The sequence below is a fragment of the Pristiophorus japonicus genome, chromosome 9 (genome assembly GCF_044704955.1).
Source record: "Pristiophorus japonicus isolate sPriJap1 chromosome 9, sPriJap1.hap1, whole genome shotgun sequence".
Classification (NCBI taxonomy): domain Eukaryota; kingdom Metazoa; phylum Chordata; class Chondrichthyes; family Pristiophoridae; genus Pristiophorus; species Pristiophorus japonicus.
Window position 1 is genome coordinate 223,941,380 of NC_091985.1, and position 19,512 is coordinate 223,960,891.

Sequence of the window (19,512 nt, forward strand, 5' to 3'; positions counted from 1 at the left end):
CGGACAGGAGGCTTGTTGATCAAATTAAGGCTCATGGTATTAAATGGAGTGGGGCTGCGTGGAGAGGAAGTTGGGTAAAGGGCAGAAAACAGAGAGTAGTGGTTAATGGATGTTCTTCAGACTGGAGGGATGTAAACAGTGGTGTCCCCCATGGTCAGTGTTGGGATCATTGCTCTTAATATAGAGACAGGATCTGGGTTAGGGAATAAGCACATAAGAACTAGAAGCAGGAGTAGGCCATTTGGCCCCTCGAGCCTGCTGCACCATTCAATAAGATCATATTGATTCATCAATTGATCCACCGCTACGAAAAACAATAAGAATAAAACCGGACGGACCACCCGGCATCGACCTCCGCACCGGCTACGGACACGACAACAGCCCACCCAGCCCAGTCTTTCTCACCAACATCTGGGGACTTGTGCCAAAATTGGAAGAGATGGCCCAGACTAGTCAAGCAACAGCCTGACATCGTCATGCTCACAGAATCATACCTTTCAGCCAATGTCCCAGACTCCTCCATCACCATCCCTGGGTATGTCCTGTTCCACCGGTGGCGGTACAGTAGTATACAGTCGGGAGGGTGTGGCCCTGGAGTCCTCAACATTGACTCCGAACCCCATGAAGTCTCCTGGCTTCAGGTCAAGCATGGACAAGGAAACCTCCTGCTTATGACCACCCACCGCCCTCCCTCAGCTGATGAATCAGTACTCCTCCATGTTGAACACCACTAGGAAGAAGCACTGAGAGTAGCAAGGTGCACAGAATGTACTCTGGGTGGGGGACTTCAATGTCCATCAAGACTGGCTCGGTAGCACCACTACTGACTGAGCTGGCCGAGTGCTGAAGGACAGCTGCTAGACTGTGCCTGCAGCAGATGATGAAAGAACCAACACGAGTAGAAAAAAAGACTTGCGCCCATCCCTTTGGAAAGGGCACAAGAGCGGGAGCAGCGGTAAGTCTACAAAGGGCGTGAGTCAGCCGAGCAGACAGCCGAAACAGCACCAAGTGACCTGGGAGGATAAGAAGTAAAAAGATTCACAATGTGATGTCGCAGAAAAGCAGGGAAGTGATTGGTTGGTCAGTTTTTCTCTCTTTTCTTCGGCATTGGTTTAAATTAAGAGCTGGGATTAAAAATCTAAACTTTCAAAATGTGAAAAATTAATTAAATACATTAGAGATGGCAGGGCAGGCGATGTGTTACTGCTGCTGCATGTGGGAGCTGGTTGACCCCATCTGCAGTAAGTGTTGGCTACTCGAGGAACTTCGGCTCCGCGTTGATGAGCTGGAGTCCGAGCTGCAGACACTGCGACACATCAGGGAGGGGGAGAGTTACCTGGACCCTGTGTTCCAGGAAGCAGTCCCACCCCTTAGATTAATTAATTTAAGTTTGGTCCGTGGTTAGGGACAGGATGGTGTGGCTACAAGCGAGGCAGCTGTGCGGACCCAAGAGATAGTGATGGAGGTGCCTCAGTCCTTGCAATTGTCCAACGGTACGAGATTCTTGCTCCCTGTTTGGACGAGGGCAGGGACTGCAAGGAGGATGAGCAAACTGACCACAGTGCCGTGGTACAGGAGGCTATTCAAGTAGGGGGAGTAAAAAGAAATGTTGTAGTGATCGGAAACAGTATAGTTTCGGAGATAGATACTGTTCTCTGCAGCCGAGTGCGTGAGTCCCGAAGGCTGTGATGCCTGCGCGGTGCCAAGGTTCAGGACATCTCCTCTGGGCTGAAGAGGGATTGGAGTACGAGGGGGAAGATCCAGTTGTCGTGGTCCACGTAGGTACCAATGACATAGGCAGAACAAAGAAAGGGGTTCTGCTGAAGGATTTTGAGCAGCTAGGGGCTAAATTAAAAAGCAGAACCACAAAGGCAATAATCTCTGGATTACTACCTGAGCCACGAGCAAATATATTTTGGTGAGAAGGAAAGACTTTAAGCGACGAGAGAACTATCCGCGGTTAATGAAGGAAGTAACGGATGGTATCAAATTGAAAACAATGGCATACAAAGTGGCCAAGGTTAGTGGGAGGCCAGAGCATTGGCAAATGTTTTTAAAAACAGCAAATGATGACTAAAGAAATAATAAAGAGAGGGAAGGTAGATTATGAGAGTAAACTAGCAAGCAATATAAAAAGAGCTTCTACAGGTATGTAAAAAGGATAGGGTAGCTAAAGTAAACGTTGGTCCTTAGAGGATGAGACTGGGGAATTAATAATGGGGAACAGGGAAATGGCAGAGACTTTGAACAAATATTTTGTATCAGTCTTCACGGTAGAAGACATTAAAAACACCCCAATAATAGATAATCAAGCGGCTATAGCGAGGGAGGAACTTAAAGCAATCACTAAAGAAAAAGTGCTCAGTAAAATAATGGGATGAAAGGTGGAAAAGCCCCCTGGATCTGATGGCTTGCAACCTCGGGTCTTAGTAAAGCTCTCTCTACACTGTCCCATCAAATACTCCCAGGGCCGGCATAGCACAAGTTGGATACAGAGTAAAGGTCCCTCTATACTGGCCCATCAAACAATGCCAGAACAGGTACAGCACAGGTTAGGTACAAAGTAAAAATCCCTCTACATTTCCCTAACAAACACTCCCAGGGGAGGTACAGCACAGGTTAGATACAGAGTAAAGCTTGCTCTACACCGGCCAACAAACACTCCAAGGGCAGGTAAAGCATGGGTTAGGCAGAGGGTAAAGCTTCCTCTATTCTCCCCGATCAAACAATGCCAGGACAGGTACAGCACGGGTTCGATGTAGAACAAATCTCCCTCTAAACTGCCCCATCAAACATTCCTCGGGCAGGTACAGTCCGGATTCGATATAGCAGAAAGCTCCCACTATACTGTCCCATCAAACACAACGAGGGCAGGTAGAGTACGGGTTAGATACAGAGGAAAGCTCCCTCTGCAGTGTCCCATCAATCACTCACAAGGCAGGTACAATGTTGATTTCTGAGTTATTTTCCTTCAATCTGGTTCAGTGAAATCACTGAGTCGAATACCGTTGTGCTTTAAACAAAGCAGTCTTTATTTCTTACCGGCCGAGACTTATCAGACAGAAGGAGTACTCTCTTGATAGAGCGTACACACTTCCTACGGACAAGTGACGTTACATTGTAAAGGGACGACGGTTATACATTTTCGGCAAAAGATAACAAGATAGGGCCAGAGTGACATCCTAGTTCAGCCTATCCCTTTTGATCCCTCTTTCCCTTTGTCAACTCATAAGCCGACCTAAGTATGGTCTGATTTTAAACAAAGACCTTCTGTTAATGTTTCAGGTTAATAACATGATTTAATAAGACCTTGAGGTTTTTCTGCAAGCTGTGGGTTTTGTTTCAATATGTGTTAGTGTTGTAACATTTTGCAGTCTCGAGTCTGAGATATCATGGCTATTCCTCCATGAATTCTTTGTTAGCTTATACTGTCCCTATACAATTCCCACGTTCTCAACTTCAATGTCTCTATACATTTTTAAACATTCACAGTTACAGTCCAGATTGGTTGTGATAACAAATCGATGTTCCACCGATTCTTCCTGGTAACCCATTTTAACCGGTTCTGACACCGGGAATGTAGATACTTGTTCCAGGAATCCTGACAGTTCCTGTGTTTCAGTGAAGGTGGGGAGTTTAAGCTTTGATTGTACAGAAGACATGAAGGCTCCCGTATCTATCAAGAAGGGTTGCCACTCATTCCGAATTTTTAACAATATCATCGGTTCGTCATCCGGGGAGGGTCCCTGCACAATCAAGTTGCGTAGTCAATACGAATCGGGGGACGGTTGGCCAAAGAGGTTGTTCTGGGAGAAGTTAGTGTAAGATCCCCGTCCTCTTCCCCCCTTGCCTCCCTCCTCTTCCTTTTTTGTGCTGACGGGAGGGACAATTTCTATTCCAATGTTCTTCTTGCCCACAAATAAAGCATCCATCTCGTCTTTCCCAGCCTCGACCTCTTCCCATACCAGGCCGGAGACAGTAGGGTGGTCCGTAATTAGCAGGGCCCAGGCCATTTGGGTGTTTGATATAACCGTATCCCTGTTTATCCACCCAACCCTGCACGCAACACTGCGGTTCCATCTGGTATCACCTTGGGTCGGGTTTTGGTCCTTCACCCGAGGCGGCTCTTCCTTTCTAGTCACGTATTCAGTCTTGACCTGGGTTGGGGGCGCACCTCCCCCCTCTCCTTTCTTTTCCTGCCAATAATATTTAACCGCCCTTTCCATCTGGGCGTTACTGATATCTGCCCAATTCATATTATTTGTCCGGATAGCGTGAGCAATCGAATAGGGCAGGCACTGAAGTAGGATAGCGCAGAATTGAGGAGAATCCTCTCCTGCCCTGAAGGCATTATCTCCTGATTGACTTCCGTATATTTCAATAAATCTTTCCATGAATTCATCGGCAGTTTCTTCTCGTTTGGGTTTAGTTTCTAATACTGCGGCCATACTGATGGGCTTCTGAAGGGTCGTGGTGAGAGCATTAAAGATAGCGTTTAGGCGATCCTGGACATCGTTAGGGTGAGCAACCAACAATGCATCATGAGTAGCACGTCCTAGGTGAGTTAGAAATCGGGCATGCTCAGTTGGGCTCAGGGTTTGCTTTACCAGGGCCCACAGGTCCCTTGATTCTGCATTATATCCATGCATGTCGAGGTTACTCCGTGAAATCGGAGGTCAGGGTTAAGTTGGGTTTGTGGATCCCTTTCAGCTTATTTATCTTAGCCTTTTAACTCTTCAATTTGTTTTGTTTGTGTATCTATTTCTTTATTGTATCAGGCAAGTATTATTACATAAGCTAGTTCTGTTTTAATTTTTATTCTGACTATCGCACCATTCCTCTGTTAGGAGAGTCTTTTTTCTATTAAGAAATCCAAATTGATAATGTTCAGTATGAAACGGCTGTCAATGGAAAGGGTTAACTCCTTTACAGGTTTGTAAGAAGACCTGATGTCATTACGTGACTTCACGTAACCATCTGAAAAAAAAATCTTTTCATCAGGAAAGGCAGCATTTGATTAAACTCCAATATTTTTTAACTTCTTATTCAAGTACCTGCCAAACATATTTTTTTAATTGATTTAAAACGAGACCACAAATTTTTAATAGCTATTTGTTTACTGAAATTCAATTTCGTTATCAGCCTCGGTCAATGCAAAGCCAACCATTTTAACTAAGTAGTCTATGGATACATTTCTCAGAGGTCCCAGTGGAACTCTGAGTACGTTTCTCGTGCGTGCACTCTTTCTTTAAGACGTCTACGGTTTTTAATATGTCTTCCTTCTGTCAATGAAAGCCCTAATTTAATGGAGTTTTTCTGCCAACTCGACAGGAGTGATTTTTTTTTAGACTGCAGTGGAATTTTTCTCATAATTTAAAATCTCAGAACACATTTTTTTTTTCCAGCACCTAATTAGTACGTTACGTCTTTTCCATAACTAGAGGGAAGTCTGGCACGTTCATCTACACTCACTGATTCCTGCTATTGTTGTTGATGTACAAAATTTTAAATAAATGACACTGCCCTCCAAACAGCACTTAATTACAATTGTTGACATTTACACGTAGGCTGTGGACTGCTTTTCGTTATCTCAATTGTTCCAGCCTCAAGGTCGTGTTATTTAATATAATATATTTTTTTGAATCCTTTTGAATCCATCTCAGTATGTTCTGTGCCTCTCTGAATATCTCAAAATCCCAATTCAAACTTTGTAATTCAATAAGGTTCACACTCTTAAACTTCCCACATACAGGACAACACTACGAAGGGTTTAAAAAAAACTTTCATTCTGTTTGAAAAAGTGGGTGGAGCTAAAACAAACCACAACTCCCCGGCTTCCCACAGTAAAAATCACACAAGCATTTCTCATTTAAAACAGATGTTCACAAGAGTCTCTCTTCTTTCCTATTAATTTTTGGATCCATGACCTTTCAGGGAATTCGTAGTTTTATCTAAATTACCCATCCTGTGTCGCCGCACGTTGGATCAAGGTCCTAATTAGCCAGGTCCTGATTGTCTCCACGTCGCCCCGTGGTGGTTTCAGTTATCTTACCCAGAGCCTAGGCGGACCAAGTGATATACAAGATCGACGCCGTATCTGGCGTAAGTACAATTTAAAATTTACACAGTCTCGCGTAGTCCCGCGGCTTAATTTTACGTAATTCCCTAACCTCCGCGTTTCCCTACGCGGTTCGCGCGATTCTCTCTCTCTCTCTCTCTCTCTCTCCGCGTTGCCGCGCGGTTTTACTTGGGCCTCGAACCCACAGACACTGGGCCTCGAACCCAGGCAGGCTCTGGGCCTCGAGCCCAGGCAGGCTTACCTATTCTAACTTATCTTTTCTAGTCGCCGCTTGCTTTGCGTCACCGCGCAATTTCCCTATCTCTATCCCTATTCTAAGTTTGAAAGGTATTCACCAGATTGTCCTGGATCTCGTTCAGACACTACCTGAGAACCAGCGAGTGGCTAAACTTTCCTCAGACTTTTGAAACTGGGGGAAACTGGAGCAGTATTGAAAATATACTTACTCCAGTGGCCACTTTCCCCTCGTCTCGTCCAAGGCTAGTCTGGCTCTTAATTCGCAAGTTTTCGGCAGTCGTCCGTTGAGATCCCACTTCTGACACCAAATGTTGATTTCTGAGTTCTTTTCCTTCAATCTGGTTCAGTGAAATTGTGGATATCTGAACGGAATATATGGAATTAAGGACAGTAAAGTAAACGGGATATATGAAAATGTATAAGCCATGGAAGAATAGCTGGGAGAATGTCAGATTGCAAATAGTGCAACATCAGCATAGCTAACAGTCTGTCTCAAGGTTTCAAGTCACTAATCCTGCCAATAATATATAATTGTAACATGAAATACATCTGCAGAATTGCAAGGTCTCAGTAAATAGTCACACCATTAGATTGAAACATTTGGAGGCAATACTTGAGCTTTCAAGAAGAACATCTCATATAGATTGACTAATGAGTGGCTGAGTTAGACTGTCAATCCATTTGTATTTTGTTATCTGATTTCAAAACTGTATAACTGTTAACGCTTTACGATGTAACTACACCTATCCGTAGGGAGTGTGTACGCTCTATCCAGAGAGTATATCTTCTGTCTGATAGGTCTTACTGGCCGGTAATAAAGACTGCTTTGTTCAAAGCACAAGAGGTATTCGACTCAGTAATTTTACTGAACCAGATTGAAGTAAAAGAATCCAGGAATTAACATTTGGTGTCAGAAGTGGGATCTCAACGGACGACTGCCGAAAACTTGCGAATTAAGAGCCAGATTAGCCTTGGACGAGACGAGGGGAAAATGGCCACTGGAGTGAGTATGATTTCAATACTGCTCCAGTTTCCCCCGGTTTCAAAAGTCTGAGGAAAGTTTAGCCACTCGCTGGTTCTCAGGTAGTGTCTGAACGAGATCCAGGACAATCTGGTGAATACCTTTCAAACTTAGAATAGGGATAGAGATAGGGAAATTGTGCGATGACGCAAACCAAGCGGCGACTTGGAAAGATAGTTAGAGCTAGATAGGGATAGATGATCAATCATGGATCCAAAAAAAAAATTAATAGGAAAGAAAAGAGACTCTTGTGAATGTCTGTTTAAATGAGAAATGCTTCTGTGATTTTTACTGTAGAAAAAAAGCCTGGGAGTTGTGGTTTGTTTTATCTCAAACAGAATGAAAGTTTGTTTTAACCCTTCGTAGTGTTGTCCTGTATGTGGGAAGTTTAAGAGTGTGAACCTTATTGAATTACGTATATTCGGATGATAAGTTGCGGAGCCAGGAAATGCCCAAAGGATAGATTTGTTAAAAAAGAAAAAATTACATGGTCCCGGTGGTTAAAAAAAAAAAGAAAAACTTGTTGAAAGCAAACATTCAGAGAAGGCACAGCAAAACAACTGAGATGGATTCAAAAGGATTTAAAAAAAAAAATAGGGGTAAGTGTTAGAAGTCTTTGTCTATTTTGTAAATCGCGCGGCGACGCGAACCGCGCGGCGATGCGGGTAAGTGTTAGAAGTCCTTGTAAGTTTAAAGTATCTTAACTCGCGCGGCGACGCGAGCCACGGGTCGACGCGGATTGCGCGGCGACATGAACTGCGAGGCAACGCGGATTGCGCGGCGACGTGAACTGCGAGGCGACGTGGTAGTTTAGTATTGAAATCGCGCGGTGACGCGAACCGCGCGGCGACGCGGGTAAGTGTTAGCATTAGTAAAGTTTGGTTATTTGGAGTTAGTTAAAGTCCGTGTTAGTTCTGTAAAGTCTGTGTCTATTTTTAAGTTTGTTTAAATTGCATGACGACATGAACGCGTAGCGACACAGTAATACGAGGGGCAGTGTGAAAATGGGTAATCAGTTAGATAAAACCACGGATGCGGATAATCCGCTACAAAAGCTATGTGAGGAATTCCCTGAAAGAGCTGAAGACTTTAGAAAATTATCAGGAGCCCTGAACAAATTATTAGGGGATGACCAGTGGCCTCTAAGTGACACTAGAAGCGTAGAGGTAAAAAAAAAAGCACAGGGATTAATTTGGAGAAGGGGACGAGGAAAAGGGGATAAAAAATTTAATTGCAACCTGGCGACATTATTGTCAGAAATTAAAAGATGCATCACTTCTATCGAGTTGGCAAACAAATGCTATTAAATTAGGACTTGCATTGACAGAGGGAACACATGTTAAAACTGTAGACGTCTTTAAAAAAAAAGAATGAATGTGCGCACGAGAAACTTGCTAAGAGATCCTCTGGGACCTCTGAGAAAGGTATTGATCAACTACAAGTTAAAATGGCTGGCTTTGTGTTAACCGAGGCTGATGATGAAATTGATGAGTGGCCACTGACTCAGCGCCCAACAGCGCCTCCCGCACCCCCTGGCCTCTTGCTCCAGTCCTCTTCCCAACACCCTCCACCTAACACTCCGGTAAAAAGAGTTAGGAACAACCACATATCACCAAAGCAACTAACCCAAACTGACTCCTCATCCTCTGATAGCGATTCGGATCCCCAGTTTACAAGCAATATAGCCGAAAGGACCAGATCTCACACTCGAAAGGGCAGAACTATATCTCGACATCACAAACAGTCCCGTAAATCTTCGAGTCAACCTACCAGTCCAAGTTGTGAAAGACATAGCAAACACCCCCGCCGATCGAGACGCAGAACTGTCAAGCAGTCAGACAGCTCTGAAACATCCTCCGGCCTAGAAATGATTTCCAAGATCCCAAAGTCCCGACACCAATTCCCTGTCAGACCAATGCCAAACCCTGATGCACAATAAGCTGCAGACCACCTCTCTATAGATGTCTGTGATCTTCAAACAACTATTTGATTGCTCACGCTATCCGGATAGATGGAAAGGGCAGTTAGATATTATTGGCAGAAAAAGAAAGGGGAGGGGGGAGGTGCGCCCCCAACCCGGGTCAAGACTGAATACGTGACTAGAAAGGAAGAGCCATCTCGGGAGGAAGGATCAATAGAACCGTAGTGTGCCATACAGGATTGGATGGATAAGCAAGGATACGGTTATACTAAACAACCAAACGGCCCGAGCCCTGCTAATAAACCTCCCTATTGTCCCCGGCATGGTATGGGAAGAGGCCGGGACTGGGTAAGAGGAATTGACTGTTTTAATTGTGGGCAGGAAGGACATTGGAATAAAAATTGCCCCTACCGTCAACATGGAAAAGGAAGAGGAGGAAGAGGAGGGGGGCAAGGGGGGAGAGGAGGATCTTACACTTAACTTCTCCCAGAACAACCCCTTTGGTCAATTGTCCCCCGATTGACTACGCAGCTTGATTGTGCAGGGATCCTCCCCGGACGACGAACCCATTTTGAATGAGTGGCAACCCTTTTTGATAGATACGGGAGCCTTCATGTCTTCTGTACAATCAAAGCTTAAACTCCCTGCTTCTACTGAAACACAGGAACTTTCAGGATTCCTGGGACAAATCTCGACATTCCCAGTGTCAGAACCGGTTAAAATGGGTTACCAGGAAGAATCGGTGGAACATCGAGTTGTTATCACAACCAATCTGGACTGTAACTTGATGGCTAGAGACCCCCTTTGCAAATTCCAGTTGCATTTGGAGTGTGGAGATAATGGGATTATTGTAAAACAGGAAACCCTTAAGCGGCAGTATTAAAACACTAGAACCCCTCAGTGGTGGTCTCTGGACCTGCCGCAGGCACCCGATCACGTGACCCGAGCATACGATCCCAGTGGAAAGAATCAGGACCTGCAGAACTTTTATCAGGATCACGAAGGGGAAGTGAAGGGAATTCTATTAAGGGCTAGAGTGACTGGACTGGAAAGAGAGGCAGATTTTGTGGAAGTGGATAAGAATCTGTGGAAACAGCCCCTAACAATGGCACCGCATATTGCTCGTGAAGTATTAGCCCCTCACCATGCTAAAGATTTGGGAGTTATGGTACGTAAGGCCATAGATGAGGCTGACCCTACCAGCCGGGATGTGCAAATTGTAAAACATGGCCGAACAGTCCAATTTAATGGGGACCCCGAGAAAGTATTAACAACTCTACGGCATCATACTGGCTTGGACATACCTGATTATGTGGATCCTCATGTGTGGGCAGAGGACCCCTTCCAAGTGGGTTATACTCCCATTAATTGAGATCCCAGTGCAGGGCAATGTGGACTGGCCCTCTATCCGACAGAACCCACTGAAATCACAGGCAATCCTAAACTGACTTTTCGGCACTGTACTGCAATTAATCCGGCCTGTTTTCTTACTGAGCCACCCCAAGATGAGGAAGAACCCAGTCATGATTGTTTATGTATGTTGACGGAAGTACTTCTATTAATCCAGAAGATACACGAATCTCAGGATACGCCATAGTAAACCAGGAGAATCAGGTCTTGGAATTCTGCTCAACAATTCGCCCTCACCCAAGCCTGTATCTTGGCCAAAGATCTCAAAGTCAATATCTATACCGACTCTAGGTATGCCTTTGGGGTGGCGCATGATTTCGGACAATTATGGAAAAATAGGGGATTCCTAACCTCACAGGGGAATGAGATATCTCAAACATCTGATTTGTTGCAAGCCCTCATGTTCCCCAAACGCATTGCCATTGTCAAATGTACCGCCCAACCTACCGGAAATTCTCTGGTTGATATAGGGAATCGTTGTCCTGACCAAGAGGCCAAACAGGCCTCTCGTGACCAACAGATGGTAGTGCCCAAAATTATGAGTCAGACTAAAAATCCTGCGAAGGATAAGTTAGCCTCGGAAAAACCAATGCCAACCATCCAAGATGTTATAAAAGCACAGGGGGACGCTCCTGAAAAAGATAAACTGTTGTGGAAATATTATGCATGTACTTATGACAATGTTTCTAAACTCTGGACCACTCCCGCGGAACAGACTTGCATGTCTGACGAGTTGGCCTCATGGGTTATAGAATGTCTGCATTTTGCTACTCATTGTGGAGCAAGGACCACGAGTGACACACTTTTGGCTACTTGGTGGCACCCTAAACTCCAGGCGCTCACCCAGAACATCAGTAGTCGTTGCCTGGTTGGCCAGCAACATAATCCAGGGAAGGGAGTCCCCTGTGATTGGGGTAAAACGCCCCTACCCGAAGGTCCCTTTGAGACATTTCAGTTGGACTACATTGAGTTGCAAAAAGTTCAGTGTTACAGATATGTGTTAGTAATAGTAGATGTGTTTAGCAGATGGATTGAAGCCTACCCTAACCTGGACAATAAGACTCAGACTGTTGTTAAGGTGTTAATGAGGGAAATTGTTCCTAGATATGAGATCTCAGCTAGACTGATGACCACCTATGTTCTTTCTCTGACTCAGGCTCTGCGACTAGTTCACAACCAGGTTCAAGATGCTCACCTCGACCTCCCAGTTTTACCCGAATTGTCCCTCGTGGCACCAGGGAAGTATGGATTCGGAAGGGATTAGAGCCACAATAGGAGGGGCCTTTTTAGGTTTCACTCACTACCCCCACTGCAGCCAAGGTTGAGGGGAAAAGTGCCTGGGTTCACCTGCACCACTGCAAGCTCATCACCATTTAAACAAATTTTGCTGGTTAGTCTAATTCCTGTTTCTGTTCCAGATCTCCTCCTCCCTATAGCTGAACAAGGCAGTTGAAGGAGGATCAGTTTGAACTCTTACCTGTCAGACAGCCAAATACACTGACGGAGACCTGAAGGGAAACGTGAAAACAGAACTCTTTTATCAGCTAAATAATTGGACTATTTATAAGATGAGACTGTGTCTGTATGCTACTGTCTGCATAATAGTGTTGATATATGACAGTTTTGGTGCACGGGAAGGAAGACAAAGGCGAGAGCTCCATGTAAACACCTTTTTGTATATGTCTTACGTTTATGCGGAAAAAGGGCACTTCACTAGATGCTGGGTGTGTTCACATATCCCTATATATTCCAAAGGGGGAATTCCTTTGCGCACCGTTCCCCTGACCCTAACTGAGACTGTTAGATGGATTCAAAGAAACGATATTGGAACAGGTAGCTAACCGCACTGCTGAGGCTCTGGAGGGCATCACAGCTGAAATGGTAGCGATAAGGACCGTAGCATTACAAAACCGAATGGCCCTCGATTACCTGTTAGCTGAGAAAGGGGGAACGTGTGCCCTGATAGGATCTGAATGTTGCACTTACATTCCTGATAGTTCAGAAAACATAACCCACCTTGCCGATCACATAAGGAGGGAGGTGAAAAAGTTATCCACACCAGCAAAAGAACTTAGCAGGTTTGATTGGTTTCTGGGTGGATCTTGGAGATCCTATCTAATACATGGGGCAATTGTTCTCATCAAAATAATTACCTGCTGTTTGATTGTTGGTTGCCTTAACCTCTGCTGTAAAGCAATGACAAGGTTAGCAGACCCTCTTGTGGTCAAGGGTTCCCGGGTTATGATCCAACAAACTAGAGAACTACTCAACAATGCAATACTCATAGAATGATCCTAAATGTTATCATAGAATGATAAAAGGGGGGATGTGGATATCTGAACGGAATATATGGAATTAAGGACAGTAAAGTAAACGGGATATATGAAAATGTATAAGCCATGGAAGAATAGCTGGGAGAATGTCAGATTGCAAATAGTGCAACATCAGCATAGCTAACAGTCTGTCTCAAGGTTTCAAGTCACTAATCCTGCCAATAATATATAATTGTAACATGAAATACATCTGCAGAATTGCAAGGTCTCAGTAAATAGTCACACCATTAGATTGAAACATTTGGAGGCAATACTTGAGCTTTCAAGAAGAACATCTCATATAGATTGACTAATGAGTGGCTGAGTTAGACTGTCAATCCATTTGTATTTTGTTATCTGATTTCAAAACTGTATAACTGTTAACGCTTTACGATGTAACTACACCTATCCGTAGGGAGTGTGTACGCTCTATCCAGAGAGTATATCTTCTGTCTGATAGGTCTTACTGGCCGGTAATAAAGACTGCTTTGTTCAAAGCACAAGAGGTATTCGACTCAGTAATTTTACTGAACCAGATTGAAGTAAAAGAATCCAGGAATTAACAAAATCACTGAGTCGAATACCGATTGTGCTTTAAACAAAGCAGTCTTTATTTCTTACCGGCCGAGACTTATCAGACAGAAGGAGTACTGTCTTGATAGAGCGTACACACTTCCTACGGACAAGTGACGTTACATTGTAAAGGGACGACGGTTATACATTTTCGGCAAAAGATAACAAGATAGGGCTAGAGTGACATCCTAGTTCAGCCTATCCCTTTTGATCCCTCTTTCCCTTTGTCCACTCATAAGCCGACCTAAGTATGGTCTGATTTTAAACAAAGACCTTCTGTTAATGTTTCAGGTTAATAACATGATTTAATAAGACCTTGAGGTTTTTCTGCAAGTTGTGGGTTTTGTTTCAATATGTGTTAGTGTTGTAACATTTTGCAGTCTCGAGTCTGAGATTTTCATGGCTATTCCTCCATGAATTCTTTGTTAGCTTATACTGTCCATATATAATTCCCACGTTCTCAACTTCTCGACTTTAATGTCTGTATACATTTAATATCCAGTTCACTTCACTGTCTTTATTGCTTATACATTTTCACATATCCACACAGCACGGGTTATGCAGAGAGTAAAGTTCTCTCTACACTGTCCCATCATACAGTACCAGGGCAGGTACAGCATGGGTTAGATACAGCGTAAAGCTCTCTGTACACTGTCCCATCAAACACTCCAAGGGCACGTACAGCATGGGTTAGATACAGAGTAATACTCTCTCTACACTGTCCCATCAAACATTCCCAGGGCAAGTACAGCAAGTATTAGATACAGAACAAATCTCCCTCTACACTGTCCCATCCATCACTCCAAGGGCAGGTATGGAACATAAGAAATAGGAGCAGAGTAGACCATTTGACCCCTCGAGCCTGCTCCGCCATTCAATAAGATCATGGCTGATCAGATTCAGGCCTTCACTCCACTTCCCTGCCCGCTCCCCATAATCCTTGACTCCCTTATCTTTCAAAAATCTGTCTATCCCCACCTTAAATACATTCAATGACCCAGCCCCCACAGCTCTCTGAGGTAACGAATTCCAAAGATTCACAACCCTCAGAGAATAAACACCTCCTGATTTCCCTTTTAAATGAGCGACCCCTTATTCTGAAACTATGCCCCCTAGTGCTAGATTCCCTCACGTGGGGAAACATCCTCTCTGTATCTACCCTGTCAAGCCCCCTCAGAATCTTATACGTTTCAATAAGATCACCTCTAAGTCTTCGAAACTCCAATGTGTACAGGCCCAACCTGCTCAACCTTTCTCATTATGACAACCCCTTCATCTCAGCAATCAACCTCGTGACCTTCTCTGAACTGCCTCCAGTGCAAGTATATCCTTCCTGAAATAAGGAGACTAAAACTGTATGCAGTACTCCAGTTGTGGTCTTACCAATGCCATGTACAGTTGCAGCAGGACTTCCCTACTTTTATACTCCATCTCCCTTGCAATAAAGGCCAACATTCCATTTGCCTTCCTAATTAATTGCAGTAACTGCATGCTAAATGTTTGTGTTTCATGTACAAGGACCCCCAGATCCCTCTGTACCACCGCATTTTGTAATCTCTCACAATTTAAGTAATAATTTGCTTTTTTATTACTCCTACTAACATGGATACCCTCACATTTTCCCACATTATACTCCATCTGCCAAAGCTTTGCCCACTCACTTAGCCTATCTATATTTGTTTGTAAATTCTTTGCGTCCTCCTCACAACTTGCTAGGTTAGCACAGGTTAGATACACAGTAAACCTCCCTCTACATTATCCCATCAAACACTCCCAGTGCAGGTACAACACGGGTTAGGTGCAGAGTAAAGCTCCCTCTGCACTGTCCCAAAAACACTCCCGGGGCAGGTACAGCACGGGTTAAATACAAAGCAAAGCTCCCTCTACACTGTCCCATCAACACTCACAGGACAGATATAGCACGGATTGGATACAGCGTAAAGTTCCCTCCACACTGTCCCATCAAATATTTCCAAGGCGGGTACAGTAAACGTTAGATACAGCATAAAGCCCAATTTACACTGTCCCGTCAAACACTCCCAAGGCAGGTAACAGCACGGATTAGATACAGAGTAAACCTCCATTTACACTGTCCCATCAAACAATGCCAGGGCAGGCACAGCACAGATTAGATACTGAGTTTCCCATGTGGTGGCTGGCGTGCAACGGCCACCACACGTTAAAAAGAGCCACGCACAGGCATCTTCCACCCTTCAGGATGTAGTTCAGGATCTGGAATATTAGGTCCTTCATTGAAACACCTGTGAACTCATCCTTTTTTGGCGTGGAAGCAAGTCATCCTCGTTTGCAGATGACACTAAGCTGGGTGGCAGTGTGAGCTGTGAGGAGGATGCCAAGAGGCTGCAGGGTGACTTGGACAGGTTAGGTGAGTGGGCAAATGCATGGCAGATGCAGTATAATGTAGATAAATGTGAGGTTATCCACTTTGGTGGCAAAAACAGGAAGGTAGAATATTATCTGAATGGTGACAGATTAGGAAAAGGGGAGGTGCAACGAGACCTGGGTGTCATGGTACATCAGTCATTGAAAGTTGACATGCAGGTACAGCATGCGGTGAAGAAGGTAAATGGCATGTTGGTCTTCATAGCGAGAGGATTTGAGTATAGGAGCAGGGAAGGCTTACTGCAGTTGTACAGGGCCTTGGTGAGGCAACACCTTGAATATTGTGTACAGTTTTGGTCTCCTAATCTGAGGAAGGACATTCTTGCTATTGAGGGAGTGCAGCGAAGGTTCACCAGACTGATTCCCGGGATGGCAGGACTGACATATGAAGAAAGACTGGATCGACTAGGCTTATATTCACTGGAATTTAGAAGAATGAGAGGGGATCTCACAGAAAAATATAACATTCTGACGGGATTGGACAGGTTAGGCGCAGGGAGAATGTTCCCAATGTTGGGGAAGGCCAGAACCAGGGGTCACAGCCTAAGGATAAGGGGGCAGCCATTTAGAACCGAGATGAGGAGAAACGTCTTCACTCAGAGAATTGTAAACCTGTGGAATTCTCCATCACAAAACGTTGTTGAGGCCAGTTCATTAGTTATATTCAAAAGAGAGTTAGATGTGACCCTTTTAGCTAAAGGGATCAAGGAGTATGGAGAGAAAGCAGGAATGGGGCACTGAAGTTGCATGATCAGCCATGATCATATTGAATGGTGGTGCAGGCACGAAGGTCCGAATGGCCTACTCCTGCTCCTATTTTCTATGTTTCAAGGTACTGCTAATGATGATGATGAGATACAGAGTAAACCTCTCTCTACACTGTCCCATCAGATACAACTCGGGCAGGTAGAGTACAGGTTAGATTCAGAGGAAAGTTTCCCCGACAGCGACCCATCAAAGCTCACAGGGCAGGCAGAGCACGGGTTAGATACAGAGCAAAGCTCCTTCTACACTGTCCCAACAAATAATTCCAGGTCAGGTACAGCACGGGTTCGGTAAAGAGCGAAGCTCCCTTTATACTGTCCCATCAAGCACTCCCAGGGCAGGGACAGCACGAATTAGATACACAGTAAATCTGTATCAGAGGAAACTGTACCCCAGTGAGAGTCAGTGCCAGAGGAAACTGTTCCCCAGTGAGAGTCAGTGCCAGAGGAAACTGTACCCCAGTGAGAGTCAGTGCCAAAGGAAACTGTATCCCAGTGAGAGTCAGTGCCAGAGAAAAATGTACCCCAGTGAGTGTCAGTACCAGAGGAAACATGCAGCAGAGCTTGGTGTCCAGCCGTCTTGGATCCCCTTGCCATTGGACCAAGATCTCGTTCTGCCAAGCCCTTGTGGTAGCCGGTGTGCAATGGCCACCTCACGTTAAAATAATTCATGCTGTTAGCAATACAAAACAATCCTCTTCCTCTGCAGTTATCAGTCTATTGCAATTCCCCATACCTGCAGTTTTGTTATTTTACAATTTAAAATATCTTCAGTTATCAGCAACAAATTGCATTTATATCGCGCCTTAAACATAGTAAAATGTCCCAAGGCACTTCACAGGACCGTTAGCAAACAGAATTTGATACCCAGTCACGTAAGGAAATACTACCACAGGATTAAAAGCTTGTTCAAAAGGGTAGGTATTAAGGAGCATTTTGAAGGTGACGAGATTTAGGGAGGGAATTCCAGAGCTTATGGCCTCGGCAGCTGAAGGTATGGCCACCAATATTGGAGGGATGAAAATTGGGACTGCTCAAGAGGCCAGAATTGGAGGAATGCAAATATCTCTGAGGGTTGCAGGGCTGGAGGAGGTTACAGCAATCGGGAGGGGCAAGGTCCTGGACGGATTTCAAAACAAGGTTGAGCATTTTGAAATCGATGGAGCAGGAGCCAATGTAGTTCAGTGAGCACAGGGGTGATGGGTGAATGGAAATTGGTACAAGTTGGGATGAGAGGGCTGAGGACAGATTGAGTTGAATAGGCCTATATTCTCTGGAGTTTAGAAGAATGGAAGGTGATATCATTGAAACATAGAATTGACAAGGGCTGGATAGTCTAGAGCTAGCAGTCCTAGTATTAGGATAAGAGATCGGCCATTTAAGACTGAGATAAGATATTTCTTCACTTAAGAGTTGTGAATCTTTGAAATTCTGTATTGAATAGAGATCTTACTGAATGGCGGAGCAGACGGGAGGGGCCGTATGGCCTACGCCTGCTGCTACTTCTTGTGTTCTTGAGTAAGGAATACGGGCAGGAGTGTTTTAGATAAGCGTAAGCTTGCGGAGAGTGCGAGGTGTGAGGCCGATCAGGATAGCATTGGAAATAGTCCAATGTAGCGGTAACAGAGGCATGGATGAGGGTTTGAGCAGTTGAGCTGAGGAAGGGGCAGAGACCGGCGATGTTATGGAGTTGGAAGTAAACGTACTTGGTGATTGAGGGAATATGGGTTCGGAAGCTCATCTCAGGGTCAAGTACGACGCCAATCAATAAATTGCAACTCTCCATATCTGTGTTTCAGTTTATTAGAATACTACATACCTCGAGTGATCAATGCTTCAATAGTAGTACTTATCAATATATTTTCTGTTAATTCCAAATGTTCATGAATGAATAATTGATTCTGTCAGTAATAGGCCGTGCTGGTATTTCAGATTGGTTTGTGCATCGTGATCAATGAATTGACTATGATGCTTCCAGTTCAATCTTTCCAATGGCTTTCTCACCAGATGGGAAATATTTGAACATTGAGATCTGATGGTGTCGGTGTGAGTTCAGCCCCACCGAATGTACAGAGACGGGTCCATCTGCTGGTCTCTGCCTCAAACTGGAGTCATCTCTTAGATCAAAGCCCTTTACTCTAAAACACACACAAGATTCACTGTGACTGTGTTTCGAGACAGAAAGTGATCTCACTTCACATCCCATTGCACGGCCCTCATGCTGGATAATTGTGCTTGGTGGTCAGTCTCTCCCAGTCTCATTTCCTGTCTTACCTTGTAACCTGTGTGTACTGTCTACAGGACCGGTGTGTATCTGAGTAAATGGCACTTTCTCTTACCTTTCTCCCCAGTCGATCTATTGAAGCGCATTCAATCGGAAGGGGCTCACTGGTTGGTGCTCTCACAATCCTGTGCTGGTTCACCTGCTGTTGTTCCTCAGTCCACAATTCCTGTTTCCTTCCAGCTGTGGAACTTTCTCAATCACTCCGCCATTCACCGGGAGATCTAATTAAGAAAGGGCAGAAAATTAGAAGAATATTAATGTTGTGAAGTGGAATGTAGTGTAAAGTGTTTTTCCAATGTTTCAGAAAAGTCTATGTCCAGTATTTTGTTTGATTTTATCCTATTCCTCAAGATTCCTGTCCCGCCCGTCTGGACTTACAGAAAATCACCAGAATTCTCCCCGGGTTACACGCTGTCTGATCTCACTGGGCCCCCGGGTTACACACCGTCTGATCTCACTGGGCCCCCGGGTTACACACTGTCTGATCTCACTGGGCCCCCGGGTTACA

General features: G+C 44.6%; 1 protein-coding gene across 3 annotated transcripts in view; it reads right to left on the reverse strand.

Annotated features, from left to right (window-relative positions):
* LOC139273780 (zinc finger protein 664-like) overlaps positions 1-19,220 on the reverse strand; it is a 92,024-nt gene extending 72,804 nt beyond the window's left edge. For 2 of the 3 annotated variants that reach the window (XR_011595349.1, XM_070890875.1), the window contains exon 1: positions 19,060-19,220. The gene's annotated coding sequence lies outside the window, so the exon portion shown is untranslated. Of the gene's footprint in view, positions 1-6,525; positions 6,679-19,059 lie in introns of all 3 variants that reach the window. The other variant, XM_070890874.1, reaches the window with a different exon arrangement.
* Positions 19,221-19,512: the final 292 nt, after the last annotated feature.